The 21,222-nt window shown below is 43.2% G+C and overlaps 1 protein-coding gene across 1 annotated transcript in view; it reads left to right on the top strand.

Annotated features, from left to right (window-relative positions):
• Positions 1 to 21,222, top strand: part of PTCHD4 (patched domain containing 4) — a 106,172-nt gene that overhangs the window by 72,369 nt on the left and 12,581 nt on the right. The gene's annotated exons all lie outside the window — the stretch shown is intronic.

Here is a 21,222-nt window from a genome sequence, read left to right as displayed (position 1 = left end):
TAAGAACAGGGCTGTTATTTTTTTTCTTTTTTTTTTTGTATTAAACACTTACTATGTGCCAGGCACTGTACTAAGTGCCAGGGTAGATACAAACTAATCAGGTTGGTTGCAGTCCATTATCCCACATGGGGCTCACAGTTTTAATCTTCATTTTGCAGATGAGTTAACTGAGGCACAGAGAAGTGAAATGACTTACCCAAGGTCATACAGGAGACCAGAGGTGGAGCTGGGATTGGAATCCAGGTCCTTTCGAATCCCAGGCCAGTGCTCTATCCACTAGGCCATGCTACTTCTCTCCTGCTGTTAATGCAGAGGTAGGAAAAGTCAACACCTAATTTATCCACTAAGCCCTACTAAAACTGGTTCTCCAAGAAACCTTCCCTGACTAATCTCTCTTCACCCCTTCCTATTTACCCTCCCTATTCCACCTCCCTGCGCTTGTCTGTAACCCTTAAACAACTAGGTATTCAACCTTTTCCCAGCTCCCACTGCCATTATGCACATGTCTTTATACTCACTTTCCTTCCCTACCTGTAATTTATTTTAGTGCTTGCCTTTTTCAAGGCAGGGATAGCGTGAATTACTCCATTGTACTCTCCCAATGCCTTAAGTGCAGTCAGGGCTTTAGAAATAACAATGATGATTGATTGATTCATCTGACCAGGTCTGCACAATCAGGGTTTGACACAAATAGAGATTAGGGTGGGCCAGACCTTCCAATTTTCAGTTATCCTGTGCCCTATCTGGTTCTGATAAGGCACCTGATGGTCTTTAGTCAGTTTCTGTTACTCTCAGCACCCGGCTTTCTCCCTCATGCCTCATTTCATTGGTCAGGCTTTTTTCCACTCCTTCCCCTCCCACCGCAGGGCTGTGTTACCACAGGCTCTGGAGCAACTTAGGAGGGTCAGGTTATCTTGGAGAATCAATCCATCAATCAATCATATTTATTGAGCGCTTACTGTGTGCAGAGCACTGTCCTAAGCGCTTGGGAAGTACAAGTTGGCAACATATAGGGACAGTCCCTACCCAACAGTGGGCTCACAGTCTAAAAGGGGGAGACAGAGAACAAAACCAAACATACTAACAAAATAAAATAAATAGAATAGATATGCACAAATAAAATAAATAAATAGAGTAATAAATATGTACAAACATATATACATATATATACAGGAATCAACTAATCAATCAGTGATATTATTTGAATGCTTTCTGTGTGGAGAGCAATGTACTAAATTCCTATTTGTAAATTATAGATCTGTTATTTATATTAATGTCTGCCTCCCCCCTCTAGACTATGAACTCACTGTGGGCAGGGAGTGTGCTTGCTTATTGTTATACTGTACTCTCCCAAGCACTCAGTACAGTGCTTTGCATGGGATAAGTGCTCAATAAATACAATTGAATGAATAAAGTACTAAGCGCTCGGGAGAATATAAGACAGTAGAGTTGATAGACATGCTCCCTGACCATGAGGAGATTCCAGTTCAGAGGGGAGAGAAGCAGTATGGCCTAGTGGAAAGAGCATAGGCCTGGGACAGTCAATTTGTACTTCCCAAGCACTTAGTACAGTGCTCTGCACATAGTAAGCGCTCAATAAATACAATTGATGATGATGATGACAGAGGGCTAGGGTTCTTATCCCAGCTCCTGCCCTTGTCTGCTGTGTGACCTTGGGCAAGCAATGTGGCCTAGCAAATAGAGCATGTGTCTGGGAGTCAGAGGGACTTGGGTTCTAATCCTGACTCCACCACTTCTCTGCTGTGTGACCTCGGACAAGTCACTTAACTTCTCTGTGCCTCTGTTCCCTCATCTGTAAAATGGAGATTAAGACTGTGAGCCCAATGTGGGGCAGGGACTATGCCCAACCTGATTATCTTGTACCTACCATGGTGCATAGTATACAATGCTTGGCACATAATAAATGCTTAACAAAAACCATAAAAAAATTATCTACGTTCAGGCCAAATTAAGCAGCCTCCATAATCAATTAATTTCCCTCCCCACTCCACCCCATGAAAGAGAGGAGGAAATTGAACCAAAAGTACAGATTCAGTGAAGCCATTTCTCCCTCTCTGGAGAACAGCCCCCAGTTTAAACAAGAAGTAACTGAGACACAACGAAGTGAAGTGACTTGCCCAAAGTTACACAGGAGACAAGTTGTAGAACCAAGATTGCCCCACATTTCTCTAGTCGCATTTTCAATAAAAAACTGTGATTCTCCTCTACACTGTAAGCTCGTTGTGGGTGGGGACTGTGTCTACCGACTCTATTGTATTCTCCCAAGTGCTCAGTACAATGCTGTGCACACAGTAAGCATTCCATTTGATTCACAGACAGGAAGGAACAAGGGACAGATGTTCAGCAAGTGAAAGGATCCACAAATTGTAGGAAGCTAATGAGACTGAGATGAAATCCAGTTTGCACCCGTTTAGCAATTCATAAATGCTAATGGTGACTGATTCCTAACTAAACCAGCTCAAAGTGGGAGCAGTATCAGCCAATCAGTGAAATTTATTGAACACTTACAGTATGTAGGGCACTGTACTCAGAAGCAGCGTGGCTCAGTGGAAAGAGCATGGGCTTTGGAGTCAGAGGTCATGGGTTCAAATTCCGGCTCTGCCAATTGTCAGCTGTGTGACTTTGGGCAAATCACTTAACTTCTCTGGGCCTCAGTTCCCTCATCTGTAAAATGGGGATTAAGACTGTGAGCCCCATGTGGGACAACCTGCTCACCTTGTATACACCCCAGCGCTTAGAACAATGCTTTGCACATAGTAAGTGCTTAACAAATACCATCATTATTATTATTATTATTATTACTACTGGGAAAGAGTACAGAGATGAGAATTAGAAACGGGGTAATGTTCACACCAAACAATGGGAAAGGTCATGACTTTAATGGCTTAATTTTCTCCCTTACTTTTCTCCCAGTTTGAGAAGTTCTAAGGCACAGTATCTACTTATGTTGACTTATGTCTACATTATCTACTTATTGTGACAGAGAGGGTAGTAAGTCAGCATTTTAGCTGCCATACATTAAAAGTGGCAGGAAGACAGAAGCCACAGAGGGTTTCAGGTGATGTTGCCTGATCCCATTTGTTACAGATATATAAATAATACAAGTTACCCAAAAGCTGATTCTCGTTCCTTCCTTCATTTGGAAAAGTCCGTTCTTGTAGGTTGTCTTCTGACTTAGACCTGCCATTAAAACCTTTCCCAGTGCAATTTGAAAGTACACTGAGAGGAGGGGGCAGGGGAATTGGTTTTCCATTGGATTCCTGAGTGTGACTGATTCAGTTAACCTGAGGAAGGAAATAAAAATTTAGAACTAGCCTGTGAATTAGCCTGGGGACTGTAAACAACCAGAGAGGCTATTAAGAGGTAGGTTGGCAGGTGAGCATAAATTGCATCTTAATGGGAGTTACAGTGGTGGATTCTGAACAGAGATTTGGATTCAGAATATATCCAGGTGGGAGGACTGGGTTTGCTGGTGGGGGTGGGGGTGGGGGTTGCCCTGGGGATGGACCTCAATCAAAATGGGTAACAATAATAATAATGATGGCATTTATTAAGCACTTACTATGTGCAAAACACTGTTCTAAGCGCTGGGGAAGTTGTCCCCGGGAGGCTCACAGTCTTCATCCCCATTTTACAGATGAAGTAACTGAGGCACAGAGAAGTGAAGTGACTTGCCCAAAGTCACATAGCTGACAGTTGGCAGAGCTGGGACTTGAACCCATGACCTCTGACTCCAAAGCCCGTTCTCTTTCCACTGAGCCACGCTGCTTCTCTGTGTGCTCCCCCCGACCCCAGCAGGAACAGGGGTGGGCTGAGATGAGGTCAGATGTGGGGGTGGGGTATGGAAGTGGCACTAGAATCTGTCATTGAAGGCCACAAGCGGTATCCAGTTGGCACCCACTCCAGGTTGATGTGGCCAGCGGAAGGCCCATTGGGCAACTAACTGTTGCTGAATCCTATAATGGGTGCAAGTTTGTAAGCCAGTGTCCTGACTTTCAAGACTGTTAGGCTGAGGTAAAAATCCCAATCACAATCAGAGGGTGGTTCTCTGGGAAATTCAGGAAAGATTGATGGGAGGTGAGGCTGAGGTGAAAATCTCTGAGGACAAACTGAAATAGATGAGTAGAACTGGAAGCTCCCTGAAGTAGAATGGTCTAGTGGAAAAATCCTGGGTGTCAGGGGACCTGGGTTCTTATCCTGACTATGCCACTTCCCTAGTGGATAAACCTGGGAAAGTCACTTCCTTGTGCCTTGATTTCCTCATCTGAAAATGGGAATTTTCCATTCTCAGTCCCCCTTAGACTGTGAACTCCAAGTGGGAAAGGGATTGTGCCCTGTTTGATCATCTTGTATCCATCCAAGCACTTTGCACAGAGCTTGGCACGTAGTAAGTGCCTATCAAATTCCACAATTATTTTATTTTTATTATTACTGTTTACTATTATTATTAGTCTCCAGATGGGAGGAATTGTATCTAACTTCCCTGCCTGGTCCCATTTACCTGGACATATCCATCAGATGGAGACTCACAGTTGGCAAATATTTGACTAGCACAAGTCCCACCTCTCTGCAGAAACAGAGAGCATGTTCATGGCACATGAAGTCCTCAACTGTCATTGCTGAAACACTAAGGACAAGACATATTCGGCAGCAACTCTTATGCCAGATGAAGTTAGCAGCCGATCGAAGGTTTACCTTCTGATTTATGCCTTCCCGGAGAGTTTCAGGGCTAAAGCTTGCAGTATCCAGAAGAGGATGAGGCCATGGCTTGGCATACAGAAAACGGTTAATAAATAGGTTATTAAGATGAATAAACAACACTTAGAATTTGGCTCGGTAAAGCAGAAGCTGTCTTAGTTACCTGGAGATTTATCTCCCTCTGCTGGAGGGAAACAGTTTGTTCCCTTTTTGCTGGTGTGGCACAGACAGTTGGAAGACCAGAACTTCTGCATGGCCCAAATGAAGAACTTCCACCCCCATTTAAATTTATTCGAATAGTTTTGCTTTCTTTCTCTCCGACTAGAGCCGGCCATTAAAGTGGCAGCAGGGAGAGAGAAGGGGAAGGAGAAATGGATTAATGGAAATATGTCTGCTAATTCTGTTGAATTGTGCTCTCCCAAGCGCTTAGTACAGTTTTCTATGTATAGTAAATCCCCTAATTAATACCATCGATGGATTAGTGCTTAATAAAGTTAGGACAGTCCTCAAACCCACTTCTACCTTCAGAATGGTACCAGTGGATTTAGACTGTATAGACTCAGAGTGAGAGCAGTGTGGCTTGGTGGAAAGATCACGGGTCTGGGAATCAGAAGACCTAGGTTCTATTTCCGGGTCGCCCACTTATCTGCTGTGTGACTTTTGGTAAAACACCTAACTTCTCTGTGCCTCAGTCTCCTCATCTATAAAGTGGGGATTAAGACTGCGAGCCCCAGTGTGGGACACAGATAATGTCCAAGCTGACAAACTTGTAACTACTCCAGGACTTAGTACAGAGCAGTGTGGCTTGGTGGAAAGAGCATGGGCCTTGGAGTCAAAAGACCTAGGTTCTAATTCCGGCTCTTCCACTTGTCTTCTGTGTGACTTTTGGTAAATCACTTAACTTCTCTGTGCCTCAGTTACCTCATCTGTAAAATGGGGATTAAGTCTGTGAGCCCCACATGGGACAACTTGATTACTTTGTATCTACCCCAGTGCCAAGAACAGTGCTTTGCACATAGTAAGCGCTTAATAAATGCCATCATTGTTATTACAGTGCCCGGTACACTGTAAGTGCTTAACAAATACCATTAAAAAAAAAAAGCCCAGGGAATTCTCTGCCTTTCTCCTAGATGATGGAGATCATTCAGGAAAAAAGATTAGCCTTGACTAGAATGTGGCTCCCAAATCCCCTTAGACTGTAAGCTCACTGTGGACAGGGAACATGTCTACCAACTCTGTTATATTGTACTTTCCCAAGTGCTTAATACAGTGCTCTGCACACAGTAAGTGCTTAGTAAATGCAATTGCTTGATTGATTCCTCAGGTTCCTTAGGAGGCAGGAAGAGCCTGGGCCTGGGCATCAAAGGGCCTTGGTTCTAATTCTGACTGCCACTTGCCTGCTGTGGTGACCTTGAACAAAGTCTATGTCCCTCAGTTTCCTTATCTGTAAAGTGGGAAGTCATTACCTTTTCTCCCTCCCTTGTGAAACAGCGACTGAGTCCAACCTGATGATTTTATATCTACCCCAGCGTTTAGTACTGGATTTGGCATATATGAAGTGCTTAACAATTACCACCACTGGACTAAACTCCTCAAGAGAGTGATCATGTCTATCAACTGTATTGTAGTGTGCTCGGGTACAGTGATCTGCACCCAGTAAGCCCTCAAACACCATAGATGGATAAATTGTTGACCAAGAGACAAGGCGTGGCAAGTTCTGGTTATTACCCTCAGAAAACAGCATTGTCCTGTTTAGAGAACACCAAGCCTAAGAGAACACCAAGCAATGAGTGGATGTTGGAGAGATAGGCGTTGAATTGATTGTAAGGGTGCAGAGCTGGGTATGGGAGACTAGGGAAGCAGCATGGTATTGTGGATAGAGCACGGGCCTGGGTGTCAGAAGGTCATGGGTTCTAATCCTGTCTCTGCTGCTTGTCTGCTTTGTGACCCTGGGCAAGTTGCTTCACATCTCTGAGCCTCATTTACCTCATCAGTAAAATGGGGATTGATACTATGAGCCCCACATGAGACAGGGACTGTGTCCAACCTGATTTGCTTATATCCACCCCAGCACTTAATACAGTGCCTGCCACATAATAAGCGCTTAACAAATACCATAATAATAATAATAATAGGGAGGAGACCATTATTTTAATCCTGCTGATGAAGGCCAACATATGGCTTAGAGTTTGGGCAGTGGAGGTAGAAATGGATTCTATTCCTGATCCCTTCATTTAGCCTCTTTGTCATTCTACCTCCCTGGATCTTAATCTCTTTATCAAAAAGGAGAGAATATCTCCTGCCCTCTGTCTTCCTCTGACAACAGTGGAAGAAAGAGTGACTCCATTCCTTGGATACCATTTGAATTCCATAGAGGCAGCAGGGCATAGTGGAAAGAGAACAGGCCTAGGAATCAGAGGACCTGGGTTCTAATTCTGGCTCTGCCACTTGTCTGCTGTATGACCTTGTGCAAATCACTTAACTTCTCTGTGCCTCAGTTACATCTTCTTTAACATGAGGATTAAGACTGAGAACCCTATGTGGGTTGGGACTGTGTCCAACCCAATAATGTTGGATCTGCCCCAGCGCTTAGTACAGTCCCTGGCACATAGTAAGCCCTTAAAAAATACCATAAAAACCCTCCTTAATGATAGATAATGTATCTTTGTCATCATCACCCTCCTCATCATCCCAACTATTTTCAATATTAGAATATGAATAATCTCTTAATCAGCTTGCAAGCTGGGGGAAAAAGCCTACTTATTCCCAAAAGAAAGCAAAGCAAATGGAAATGAAAATATTTTTCTTCTTCCCATTGTACATACTGAATATGCATAGAAGCAAATGGCACTTTAGCACTGAATTATATGGGCATTTCATTGTTCTGCAATCAAAAATTAATGATTATACAATTACCTGGGTTTTTTCCCATTGAAGCAGCCATATCAGTTTACTCTTTTTGTTTATGCATTTCATTCCAAGCCTTTCATCTCCTAGTTGAAATATTTTGTTTTAGCATCCAACCTACAAATGTTCTTCCAGAAAGTGCAGCACTCTCTAAAGAGGAAGATTGGTTGGTAAGAGATCGAACTCAAACTAAGCATTGATATGATCCCCTTTCAAAGACTTTTCAAAGTCTTTCCCTCGCTTTTCATGGTAGCTCCTTGGGGTAATTTAACTCCATTTAAGGGGGAGACTGAGGCAAAGAGTATTTTAATAACTCTCCTAAGGCTATGCTTAAGGGAATAGTCAGAATAGAGCTCATTGTGGGTAGGGAACATGGTTGTTTATTGTTACATTGTTCTGTCCCAAGTGCTTAATACAGTGCTCTGCACATAGTAAGCACTCAATAAATACAATTGAATGAACAAACAGATCATGGCAGAAGCAGCATGGCCTAGTGGACAGAGCACAGGCCTAGGAGTCAGAGGGACTTGGGTTCTAATTCCGACTCTGCTACGTGTCTGCTGTATGACCCTGGGCAAGTCACTTCACTTCTCTCTGCTTCAGTTACCTTAACTGCAAAATGAGAATTAAGACTGTGAGCCCCATGTGGAACATGGACCTGAGTAACTTGCATCTACCTCAGTGCTTAGTACAGTGCCTGGCACATAGTAAGCACTTAACAAATACCATAATAAAAAAGATAGACCACTCAACTCTTCAGTTTCCTATCTATGTGAGTCACTTTCTATTTCTACTGATCCTGGAGAACATTTAAGTCTGGTGTATCCAGACTGGAGCAACCAAACCAAGCTGAGGGAGGGTGGGAAGGAGGAAAGATTCATGTAATTCTGGAAATTCAGGCAAAACGAACAAATGTGGTTTAGCCTCAATCTCTTAAATTCCAGAAAAAACTGAGAGATGGCAGGCAGGTGTCTATAGACAGTGATATTTTTGTAGTGTCTGTGAGAAAATGAGACGCCTAGGTGGATTTCCATAGCTTTTTTTATTGGGTTGGTATTCATTCAATCATATTTAGTGCTTACTGTGTGCAAAGTGCTGTACTAAGCGCTTGGGAGAGTTCAGTACCACAGTAAACAAATGCATTCCCTGCTCCAAATGAGTTCATTCTCAGTCCCCAAATCTGAAAGGCAGAGCAGGAAAAAAATAATCCTGGACAAGTGTGCCAGCATGCCCTACTGGAGAATTGACCTTGGGTAAGTCAATTCTCTGTGTCTCAATTTCCTTAAATGTAAAAAGGATGTAAAATACGTACTCTCCTTTCCTCTTAAACCACAAGGATCATGTCAGAAACAGTCTTTGATCCTCTCTGATTATATTGTATCTACCTCAGTGCTTAGCACAGTGTTTGGGACATAGTAATGTGCCACCATCATTATTATACAACTCAAGATAAACTGAAAGCAGAAATATTTCCTATATCCAGCCTGTGGTACGCGAGAATGCTAACTCATTCTATCCCAGCAGAGCTTTGAAAATATGCATTCGAATGTAAATTTGAAAATGGGTTTCAGCATCTTTTGAGCATATTTTACTTCAGGTTTCCTCTAAAGTAAGGCCCAGAGAATTCCTTGATAGCTTATCAAAAGTGACAATGTGTTTAAGTTTCCTGGAGCTGCTGAGATGCTGAATTTCCAACAGAACAGTGAAGTCTTCATTACATAAGCTTTATTTTTTTAAAACCCCAGAGTACTCTAAGTATCATTGGTTCAGTCACTGATGGACCTGCCCCAAACCTTTTCATAAATGTCCTCTAGTTCTCCTATGAGCCTTCAAGTCTAAATAGGGAGAGAATAGCAGAATTGTAAACAGGACCTGGTGCTGTAAAAAGGCAGTAGTTTACATGTGTCCAGGAAGGAAGGATCCTTGGATCACCAGTTTTGCATTGGTTTCTTTGGAGACATGCATGCATCAATTATTCATATTTATTGAGCACTTCCTGTGTGCAGTGCACTGAACTAAGCACTTAGGAGAGTACAATATAACTTGGGTAGTATTTCAACATTGGCAGTATAACACCTTCGATTCCCAAAGAATGGTTATGTATATTTTGTGCCCTTAAAACAAATAAGGCATCTTAAGAACCAATCTTCTGGTTGATTTCCAAATAGAGCTTGGGGGATTGTTCTTGCCACAACTGTGCCAGGGCATCCAGTTCCATGCCAAGTTGAAAGCTTAAAAGTTGGGCACACACTGTCCTGAAGGGCAGAAAAATCTGTTAAACACGAGTCTCAAACAGTGTGAATTGTTTGGACACCTGCAGTGGGAAGATAAGCGTGGCTCAGTGGAAAGAGCACAGGCTTTGAAGTCAGAGGTCATGGGTTCAAATCCCATCTCCTCCAATTGTCAGCTGTGTGACTTTGGGCAAGTCACTTCACTTCTCTGTGCCTCAGTTACCTCATCTGTAAAATGGAGATTAGGACTGTGAGCCCCCTCTGGGACAACCTGATCACCTTGTAACCTCCCCACTTAGAACAGTGCTTTGCACATAGTAAGTGCTTAATAAATGCTATCATTAGGAGTCACAAGGTGAGGTAGGAAGGAGTAAGGTGATTAAGGCTTCAGGGCTACAGAGGATGGTGATGGGAAAGTCAGGAGGACGACAGTTTAGAAGGGAAGGCAAATAGTTCAGTTTTGGAGGTGCTAGTGGAGATGTCCTGGAGGCCAAAGGAAATGCAGAATTGTACTTCAATGCTCTAGAGGTAGATTTGGAAGGAGAATGGAGTAGAACTCAGCTGCAGTATAAGGAAAAGTCAAAATATGGTCATTTCAGTAAGAACGCTTTTTCTGCAACAACAGTAGCGGCCCTTTAGGCCAGCAGGGAATGGAACGTCTCCCCCACCCCCAGCCCCGCCAAGTAAAAGCGATCGCTCAGCCCCAGAGAGCCCCAGGCTCTCTGGCTCTTGGTCACCGGCAGCTGTAACCAGGGCAGAGACTGAAGCTATGATTACAGATAGGGTCTGTCAATCAGTGCTACTTATTGAGCGTTACTCTGTGCAGAGTACTGTACTAAGTGCTTGGAAGTCAGAGTAGCAGTTGGGAAGATGAGAAATTAATCATTTTACTATTAATAAATAATAACTGTTGCATGTTAGGCACTTACTGTGGTAGATACGAGCTAATGAGGTTGGACACGGTCCCTGTCCTACATGGGGCTCACAGTCTTAATTCCCATTTTACAGATGAGGTATCTGAGTCCCAGAGAAGTGAAGTGACTTGCCAAGGTCACAAAGCAGACAAGTGACAGGGCCATGACCTTCTGGCTGTCAGGCCCGTGCTTTTTCAACTAGGCCACATAGGGTGTACGCAACACTCACTTATATATCATATATCGAGTAAAATCTTTGCTATCTTGCACTTTACAAACTGGAAAGATCTATTGAGTGGCTTGTAAGATACTCTCACAGAAGGGCATTGCCGACCCAGGGATTTCTCTTGAAGCTTACAGTTCCATGGCTTTCCCCATGGGTATACAGTTCCCTCAGGTTATTGGTTGAAACTTTCTGCTAATGTTATTAGCCAAAGCTTCCATTCCGTCTCATTAATGTCTGTTCTTGAGCATAAACCTTCACTTCTAGCGGGATTTGCACTTCTGTTAGTGTGATTAGCAAACAATTCTCTCCTCTCTTCCAGAGCAGGGTGGTACCATTGGGCCTTCCAAGAGAGCCTTTTCTAAAATGGCTTGTGGGATTATTTAAAATCCCCTTCTGGAAAGCACTGAGGTAATCAACATTTTTGCCTAACTAGCACCTCTCAGTCCCTGAGGCTGGCATCTAATAAAGCTGCCACCATATATATTTTCAGGCTGGGCTGTGGGGCATTAGACTGAGTGTTTAGGCCACAAATGTGAACCTCACTTAGAGTCAAGCCCTAATTGACCTCTGAGACAAATGCTAGACTCCTTCCTCCAGGCACCTATCTCAGTTTGGTGTTTTTCCCTCCTTCTTTTCCTCCTCTTCTCCTTCTCCATCATCAATCAATTGTATTTATTGAACATTTACTATATGCAGAGCACTGCACTAAGCACTTGGGAGAGTACAATATAACAGAATTAGCAGACAGTTCCCTGTCCATAACATTCTTCATTATCTTTGATTTCCAGATCCAAGCCTGCCTACAGTTAAGATCAGAGAATTCTCCATACTGCTCACTTGAAAAAAACAGAGCCTGGGGAACTCTGAACAGAAATTCAGAAACATCTTTCCATAATCCAAGGGTTTACCCTCCAGTTGCTAACTGTCCCCCAAGAATGTAAGCTCAGTGAGGGTAGGGATCATATTTATTTGCTTTATTGTACTCTCCCAAATGCTCAGTACAGTCGTTTGCAAACATGATGCACTTGATAAATGCCAATGATTTATTTAGTGAGCCGCCCTGTCTGACTTTTCATCTCTCCCCTAAATTCATTCCTACATGTCCACCTAGTCAATCAACCCATCGTATTTGAGTGCTTACTGTGTGCAGAGCACTGTACTGTGCTAATAATAATAATCGTGGTGTTTGTAAAGCCCTCACTATGTGCCAGGCACTGTACTAAGCGCTGGCGTGGATACTAGCAAATCGGGTTGCACATAGTCCCTGTCCCACTTGGGGCTCATGATCTAAAACCCCATTTTAGAGATGAGGTAACTGAGGCCCAGAGAAGTGAAGTGACTTGCCCAAGTTCACACAGCAGACAAGTGGTGGAGCTGGGATTAGAACCCATTGTCTTCTGATTCAGAGGCCCTTGCTCTATCCACTATGCCCTGTTCTGCTTCTCAAGAGAGTACAGTATAACAGTTGTTAGACTCATTCCCTGCCCATAGTGAGTTTACAGTCCAGAAAGGGAGACAAACATTAATACAAATAAATAACAGATTTGTACATAAGTGCTATAGGGCCGAGGAGAGAGGGGATGAATGAGGAATGAGTATGGGAGGGAAAATGGGAAGTTCAACTTTAGAAATGTTGAGTTTTTGGAGGATGGGCACCATTGTGGAGTTGATCTGAAGGCACGAGGAAAGGAGAGATTGCAGATCAGGTGAAAGTTCGGGATTCTCTGGTGAAAGAGTGAAAGCCAAGTGAGTATCTGGATTCTCCGAGGGAATGTGTAAGTGAAGAGAGTAGAACACGTAGAACAGAGCCCTAGGAATCTATTACAATTAGGGGATGAAAGATGGAAAAGTTGGTCTTTCCCTACTTCAGTCCCCCAGAGGCCCATCTTTCTGTAAATTCCAGCAATAAGACTGGGACATTAAATGTGCATTATTTCAAAAGGTATCCTGTAAAACTCATAACCTGAAGAGATGTGCAAGATTGTCAAAAGAGCTCTGTTCCAGTTGATTCCACTTTCGCTGCATTCTCTTATCAAAATAATTTTCTGTACTGATTATAGACCTGTGGACCGGTAAGAGTTAGAATTTGGTCCATTACTTGGTGAGATGTGACCACGAGAAGATTATTGAATCCCTCTGCAGAGCGGCAGGGGGGTGGCAGATTGCCTTTTCATTTAGATAAAAAGGCATGTTGAAAATACAGTAGCCTCTTGTAAATGCTAAGGAGTGCTACTGACACAGGATTTGTAAGAGAGCTGGGGTATTTGGAATGATTTTCTGACTATCAGAACCACAGGGATATATCTTAATTTTTGAATACCTAACTTTGAAAGCAACTATTTTCAATTTCTTGGAAAATAAACCAGCCTGGCCTAGCGGGAAGAGCACAGGCCTGGGAGTCAGAGGACTTGGGTTCTAATCCTGGCTCTGCTACTTTCCTTTCCCAAGGTCACGCAGCAGGTAAGATTTCCTTTCCCTCATCTGAGAACTGGGGATAAAATACTTGCTCTCCCTCATACTTAGACTGTGAACCCCACGTGAGACCTGATTATCAATCAATCAATCAATCGTATTTATTGAGCGCTTACTGTGTGCAGAGCACTGTACTAAGCGCTTGGGAAGTACAAGTTGGCAACATATAGAGACAGTCCCTACCCAACAGTGGGCTCACAGTCTAAAAGGCCTTAATGCCCAGCTTGGCTCATAGGAAGTGCTTAACAAATACCACAGTTATCATTATTATGAAATTATGATCTGAAATCTACCTGTGAGTATGCAGGTGTCTGAAAAAGCTTATTAATTTCAGGCTACCACAGTGGAGCCTGCAATTAGCCCATAAATAATTTTCTTTACCTCTGGCCCAGATTTGGTTCCCCAATAATCCTGAGAAATGCTCATTCGTCATGTAGAATTCACACACCAAAACAGAACTAACATTCTAAGGTTCTAGAAATAATACCAACTGCAAATGGAATTGCCCTGCAAAACTAAGAGTTTTAAGCCAACTTTAAAAAAAAACCTACCTTCTAAAGCCTCAGGCTGCTTTCAAAATGCATTCCTACCTGAGCACATGGGAAATAAAATACATTTGGCATTTCATTTAGGTTTAACCACCAAATTACCAAAGTGGACTTTTTGCTAAAGAAAGTTAGTTATCGCCTCAAGCAGACCAGTCTTTATTGGATAAGGTTAATGCTGAATTGCAGTGAGGCCCCAGGAAAAAAAAATGGGTAATTGCTGCAAATTGGTAAGAAGAAACAGCTACGTGAAAAATAATTGATTGTTTTAATGCACTTCTTAGACCTGGGAATGAATTCCGCTCATTCTTTGTTCCCAGCTTTCTTTGGTCTCCCCCTAAAAGATTTCCTTTCCCAAAACAAACAGGAGCTGAGCCAAAGCCTGTTAAAACTATTGATAAATAGATATTTGAATTAACAAGTATTGTAGACCAAGAGCAGGGAACATGCCTACTGATTCTGTTATAGTGTACTCTCCCAAGCGCTTAGTACAGTGCTCTTCAAATAATAAGTGCTCAACAAATATGATTGATTGATAAAGGAAAAATTAACACAGCCAAGGAGAGGAAGAGAACAGTGGCTCTTAAGTCATCTGCCCATTTTTAGAAAGACAAGCCCCATTTGTTGTTTTTTATGGCATTTATTAAGCACCTACTGTGTGCAAAGCACTGTTCTAAGTGCTGAGGGGGTTGCAAGGTGATCAGGTTGTCCCACAGGGGGCTCACAGTCTTAATCCCCATTTTACAGATGAGGTAATTGAGGCACAGAGAAGTTAAGTGACTTGCCCAAAGTCACACAGCTGACAGTTGGCGGAGTCGGGATTTGAACCCATGACCTCTGATTCCAAAGCCCCCACTCTTTCCACTGAGCCAAGCTGCTAGCCAAATATCAAATGAAAACCAAAAATGCCATGTAGTTGACCTACATAATATATTCACTGCACTGTCAGCCCAGTTTTCTCAGGTTCCAAAGAGTGGTTTACAGGATGTGCTCTTTATAGAAACAATGTAATCCAAACTTTAGTTTCCATCCTGTCTTGAGGCAAGGAGCATTCTTGGAGATGACCCACAAGTTTGGTTGAGTGCCTGAGCATTAGAGGGATCAGGTCTTAGACCACGAGCCAAACTCTCCAATTGTTGAACCACAAATCGAATAGGAGTTCTTTGTGGCGGAACCCCACGGCCTCTATTAAACTAAATATCTAACAGGTCAAAATGCTCATTCATAGAAGACAATATGTTCAGCAATCACCTAACAAGCCCAGAAATGGTAACATATCCTGAACAGACAACATGTAAACCCTGGAGACTGGTTTCAGCCCTCAGTTCTGCCTTCCCTTAGGATCTGTACCTTGATCTTGTCTATCTTGCCACGGACCATTTTCCCATGTCCTGCCTCTGGCCTGGAACGCCCTCCCTTTCCATATCCATTGAGAAATTAATCTCCCCCCCTTCAAAGTCTTACTGAAGGCATATCTCCTCCAAGAGGCCTTCCCTGATTAAGGCCTCCTTTCCCTTTCTCCCACTCCCTTCTGCATCACCTTGACTTGCTCTCTTTATTCATCTCCTATCCCCATCCCACAGTACTTATGTACATACCTGTAATGTATTCATTTATATTAATGTCTGTCTCCCCCTCTTGACTGCAGGCTCACTGTGGGCAGGGAATGGGTCTGTTATATTACACTCTCCCAACCACTTAGTACAGTGCTCTGCACACAGTAAGCGCTAATAAATATGCTTTACTGACAGACAGGTGGCTTTTTGGCCCATGTTCTTAGTGCTGCATAACAGCAGTCTCTGTCTTCTCATCTTGAAAAGCAGTGTGGCCAAATGGGAAGAACTGGGCCTGGGAATCAGAAGGACCTGGGTTCTAATCCCATCTCTGCCACTTGACTGCTGTGTGAGTTTGGACAAGTCACTTAACTTCTCTGTGCCTCAGTTCTCTTCATCTATAAAATGGGGATTAAGACTATGAGCTCCATTGGACTGTGTCCAATCCCATTAGCTTGTATCTACCCCAGCACTTAGAACAGTGCCTGGCACAAGGTGAAAGCTTAACATTACCATAAAAAACGACCTGGATTCTAATCCTGCCCCTGCCAGTTGCCTGCTGTGTGACTTTGAGTAGGTCACTTCACTTCTGTGCTTCAGTTTCCTCATCTGTAAAATTGGGACTCAATACCTGTTTTCCCTCCTACTTAGACTTAGATCCCCATGGAAGAGAGGGACTGAATCTGACCTGATTATCTTGAATGTACCCCAGGATTTAGTGTAGTACTTGTCACGTAGTAAACACTTAACAAATAATACAGAATTCCCAGTAGTACTGGTACTATCTCTGAGTCCTTCTCCATCCAGCTCCATGTCTGACTCCATCCTTCACTTCTGCCTCTTGAGACTCATCTTCCTCTCCACCTCTGAGAATCGATTAGAAAGGGTATTATACTGTCAAAACTCCTCAGACCCTGTGCAAGGAATTACTTTAAAATAAATTTGGTTTAAAGTGTTGATTCATTCATTCATTCAATCGTATTTGAGTGCTTACTGTGTGCAAAGCACTGTACTAAGCGCTTGGGAAGTGTAAATCAGCAGCATATAGAGACGGTCCCTATACAACAATGGGCTCATATAGGTCTCTGCAACTGATAGTTATCTGAAAATATTGTTGTGATTTTTAATATGTCAGTATGACTCCTCCTAAGATGTTTTCTTTTGCTTTTTGCTAGTAGTTCAGCTGATCCCATTGGCTCATACCCCACCGTTCATCTGAATTCTGCAGTGTGCTGAACCCCTGCTTTCCTATTCACTTGGTGTCCCCACTGTCCCTATACGAATATGAAATGCAGTGAGAGTGCAAGTGGCTTAGCACAAATCGCTAGCACTACAATCAATTCCTTCCTGCAGATTATTGGCCCCCAGTCATTTGTTACTGGACTGAGGCACATCCATCTAGTTGGAGAGACTCCCAGTCAAGTCAATGAGTGCCTAACACTGTACAGAGGCAGTTCTGCTGAAAAACAAAATTGGTATTTAAGAACCTACTGTGTGCCAAGCACCATTCTAAGCCCTGGGGTAGATATGAGATAATCAGATCAGACTACGGTCCCCATCCCATAGGGAATTAACCACACGCTTCTGACAGTTTCCTCTAGATTGTAAGCTTTTCATGGACAGGAAACATGTATCTGCCAACTCTGTTGCATCGTACTCTCCCAAACAGTAGAGTGCTCTGACTCTCCACTTTATGTAAGTCCCCACATTTTGCCATGGATTAAAATTATAAACTGTCCTTTGAGGTCTGAAAACAACTAGAGATATAGCTTCTAGCCAAATCCATCAACTTCTGATTTCACAGGTTAAGGAGGCATGTGGTAGTCAGAAGAGGAAAATAAAGAAGTAAAATCTATGGTTTATGAACAATTCCTACTCCTCACTCGAATACCTCATAGAACTGTAGGTTAGAAGGGCATCTCTCCCTTTTCAGCAAAATGAGAGCTGTTTCTAAAAATACAGCCTCCAGAGGACAGCCCGGTCTCCCTCACTAACTCTTTTGAAGTTAAAAATTTACTGTTTCTCCAGCACTGATCATTTCTTTTCTTTCCTACTCTCCCCCGCCTCACCTGGGGAAGAAAAACAAAAAGGAACACCCAAGACAATCCACCCACTCCCATCCTTGAGATGAAAGGGATGATATTGGCCTCGGCTCAGTGCCTGGAGTGAAGTCAGGTTGTCCAGCCAGAAAGATCGTTGGCCTTGTTAGAGAGTCTTTTCAGCACCTCTTTGAGAAGTCCCACGTATGCTCTCTGTGTGCCCTGAAGCAGCAGGGAACTCCGTGGAAAATAACACATCCCATGCGGTTGTTCCAAACAGACAAGGGACGTTAATGAATCATCACACACCCACAGAAGCCAGATTGCTGGGCTGATGTGCTGAGGCAGGGAAATTTACTCCCTGCTAAGCAATACTATCTGGATTCATCCCGCAGAAATTTCATTTTGACTGAGGACTGCAGCACAGAGGCATACCAAGTAATGACAACTTATGCTCCCAGCTTCTAGTTAGCATGAAAGAGGTATTTGGCCTCCTTAACCAATATCCACTAAATAACATTAAGCTCCGAAGAAGAGAAATATTTCAGCAAATTCATATATGGCCCTCAACACACTGTATTGCCACAGAATTACAGACTGCATCGGAGAGAGGGTAAAGAGTATCAGCATTGGTTTTTTTCTTTTTTTATGTTATTTGTTAATCTCCTTCTGTGTACCAGGTACTGTACTAAGTGCTGAGTAGATACAAGCTAATTAGGTTGGACACAGTCCATGTCCCACATGGGACTCACAGACTTAATCCCCATTTTACAGATGAAGTAACTGAGGCATGGAACAGTTAAATGACTTGCCCGAGCTCATGCAGAAGACAAGTGGCCGGGCTGGGATTAGAATGCATGACCTGACTCCCAAACCCGTGCTCTATCCACTAAGTCATGCTACTTCTCAGCATCATCAATTGCATTTATTGAGCACTTACAATGTGCAGAGCACTGTACTAAATACTTGGAAGAGTACAATATAACAATAAACAGACACATTCTCTGCCCACAACATGCTTACAGTCTAGAGGGGGAGACTGGCATGAATATTAATGAATTAATCACAGATATGTACATGAGTGCTGTTGGGCTGGGAGTGGGGATAAATAAAGGGAGCAAGTCAGGGTGACACAGAAGACAGTTGGAGAAGAGGAAAGGAGGGCATGTCAGGGATGGCATCTTGGAGGAGATGTGCCTTCAATAAGGCTTTGAAGGTGGGGAGAATAATGTCTGTTGGATTTGAGGAGGGAGGGCATTCCAGGCCAGATGCAGGACATGGGCAAGGGGTTGATGGTGAGACTGATAAGGCAGGATATGATCAGTAATTAATGAGGTTGCAGTTTGGATAGTGAGGAAAGGTTGGCAGACACATTCCCTGCCCAGGGGGAGCATGGTTTAGTGATGAGCAAGGTGAATTAGAAGTTCAGTAGCCCAGGTGAACTTAGGTCTGTTGGGTGACTGACTGGCTTGGATGGTGGGGTCTTTGGCTGTTCAATCAGGAAATAATAATAATAATAATAATTGTAATAGTAGTATTTAAGTGCATACCTTGTGCCAAGTGTTGTGCTGAATAGTGGTAGTAATCAGAGATCATTTACTCTCCCTAAGCAGCATCATGGCAATCTTAACCAATCAATTAAATAATCACATTTATTGAACACTTACTTTGTGCAGAGCACTGTACCAGTGCTTGGGAAAGTACAACATAACATGTGGTAGACATGTTCCCTGCCCACAAGGAGCTTACAGTCTAGAGGGGGGGACAGTCATCAAAATAAATTACAGATATGTATGGAAGTGCCATGGGGCTGAGGGTGGGTTGAATAAAGAATAAAATCCAATAATAATAATAATAATAATGGTATTAAGCACTTACTATGTGCAAAGCACTGTTCTAAGCATTGGGTACAAGGGTGATGGAGAAGAGAGAGGGAGTAGGATCTCCCTACTCATTCATTCATTCAATCGTATTTATTGAGCGCTTACTGTGTGCAGAGCACTGTACTAAGCGCTTGGGAAGTACGGCGGCAACATATAGAGACAGCAAGTTGCAGAGTAGCCTAAAGGAAAGAGCACAGGCCTAGGAGTCGCAGGACCTGAGTTCTAAATCTAGCTCTGCCATATGTGTGCCGTGTGACCCTGGACAAGTTGCTTCTCTGTGCCTCAGTTACCTCATCTGTAAAACTGTGAGTTCCATATAGGACAAGGACTGTGTCCAACCTGATTTGCTTCTATCCACACTAGCACTTAGTGCAGCGGCTGACACATAGTAAACACTTAAATGCCATAATTGTTATTAGTAGTAGTAACATAAATAAATACATTTCATCAACATGGCTTAGGATCTCATAAGGTACACGCGCACAGAAACACATACTCTCTGTCACCTCTGAAATCTAAGATTCAGAAAGCTGAAGTATTAGGCAGGTAGGAAGAGTTTCTACAGCAAATGCAAGCTTTTTGCAAATGAAAAAGACCTCCCCTTAGCAGCCACCCACTCATAGACATGCACAAAAAAATTCCCAGACTTGGGCTCCTCTATCCATGTAATATATTCACCCTCTTTCACCCAAGGATTGCAGAGGGCTGGGGGAAGGGAATGTCAGACTGGTGCACTTTCTATTCCGGGGAGGGCTTTCTCATCTGCTACAGATGCCATCAGACGTTTGAGGTGGAGACTGAGGAAGTAAACAATATCTAGCCGCTTTGCCAGCCTTGAGCATACTGAGATGAATAAATATTGCAAGTCAAATACCCAAGTATTGGACAATTAACCAGGTCGGAAATTGATGCCTTGGAGGGAGGTATTTTCCATGTGCGATTAGAGCAAGGTAGTGTGTGCCACGGGCCTAATTATTTCCTGTTGGGCTTACTGCTTCTGATTAGGTTCATGCATATTAACGAGCTATTAATGAGACTTGAAAACTGGCTAAATGCGAGGGAGTTTATTTAAGATTTTAGGGAGCGGGGGATACTTTGGGAACAGAGGTTCTACCACTGACATGCTCCCTGGGGAGGACAGGAGACATGAGGAGTTGTTAAAAAATATTCTGACTTCTAGGAGAGCAGGAGAAGAATTGTGTGGGCTGCGGTAAATGAACCAAAAGAGAGAGATGTTGGAGAGAAGCCTGTGTGAGGGTGGGGCCGCATTGCTGAGGGAGAAAGAAAATGCGAATCCACAGGATTCATTCTGCTGTAAATTGCTGGCACAAAATAATACAGCTTTTAGTACAGCGCTTTGCTCACAGGAAGAACTTAATAAATGCTAATATTACAGGAGTAACAGTGTGGTCTAGTGGATAGAGTCCGGGCCTGGGAATCAAAAGGACCTGGGTTCTAGCTCTGGCTCTGCCACTTGCTTGCTGGGTGACCTTCCCTGGGCCTCAGTTACCTTATCTGTAAAATGGGGGCTTAATAATAATAATGGCATTTGTTAAGCGCTTACTATGTGCAAAGCACTGTTCTGAGTGCTGGGGGGATACAAGGTGCTCATGTTGTCCCACGTGGGGCTCACAGTCTTAATCCCCATTCTACAGATGAGATAACTGAGGCTCAGAGAAGTTAAGTGACTTGCCCAAGGTCACACAGCAGACATGTGGGGGCACCATGTGAGC

The sequence above is a fragment of the Tachyglossus aculeatus genome, chromosome 9 (assembly GCF_015852505.1).
Source record: "Tachyglossus aculeatus isolate mTacAcu1 chromosome 9, mTacAcu1.pri, whole genome shotgun sequence".
NCBI lineage: Eukaryota > Metazoa > Chordata > Mammalia > Monotremata > Tachyglossidae > Tachyglossus > Tachyglossus aculeatus.
This window is presented reverse-complemented; position numbering and strand designations above follow the sequence as displayed.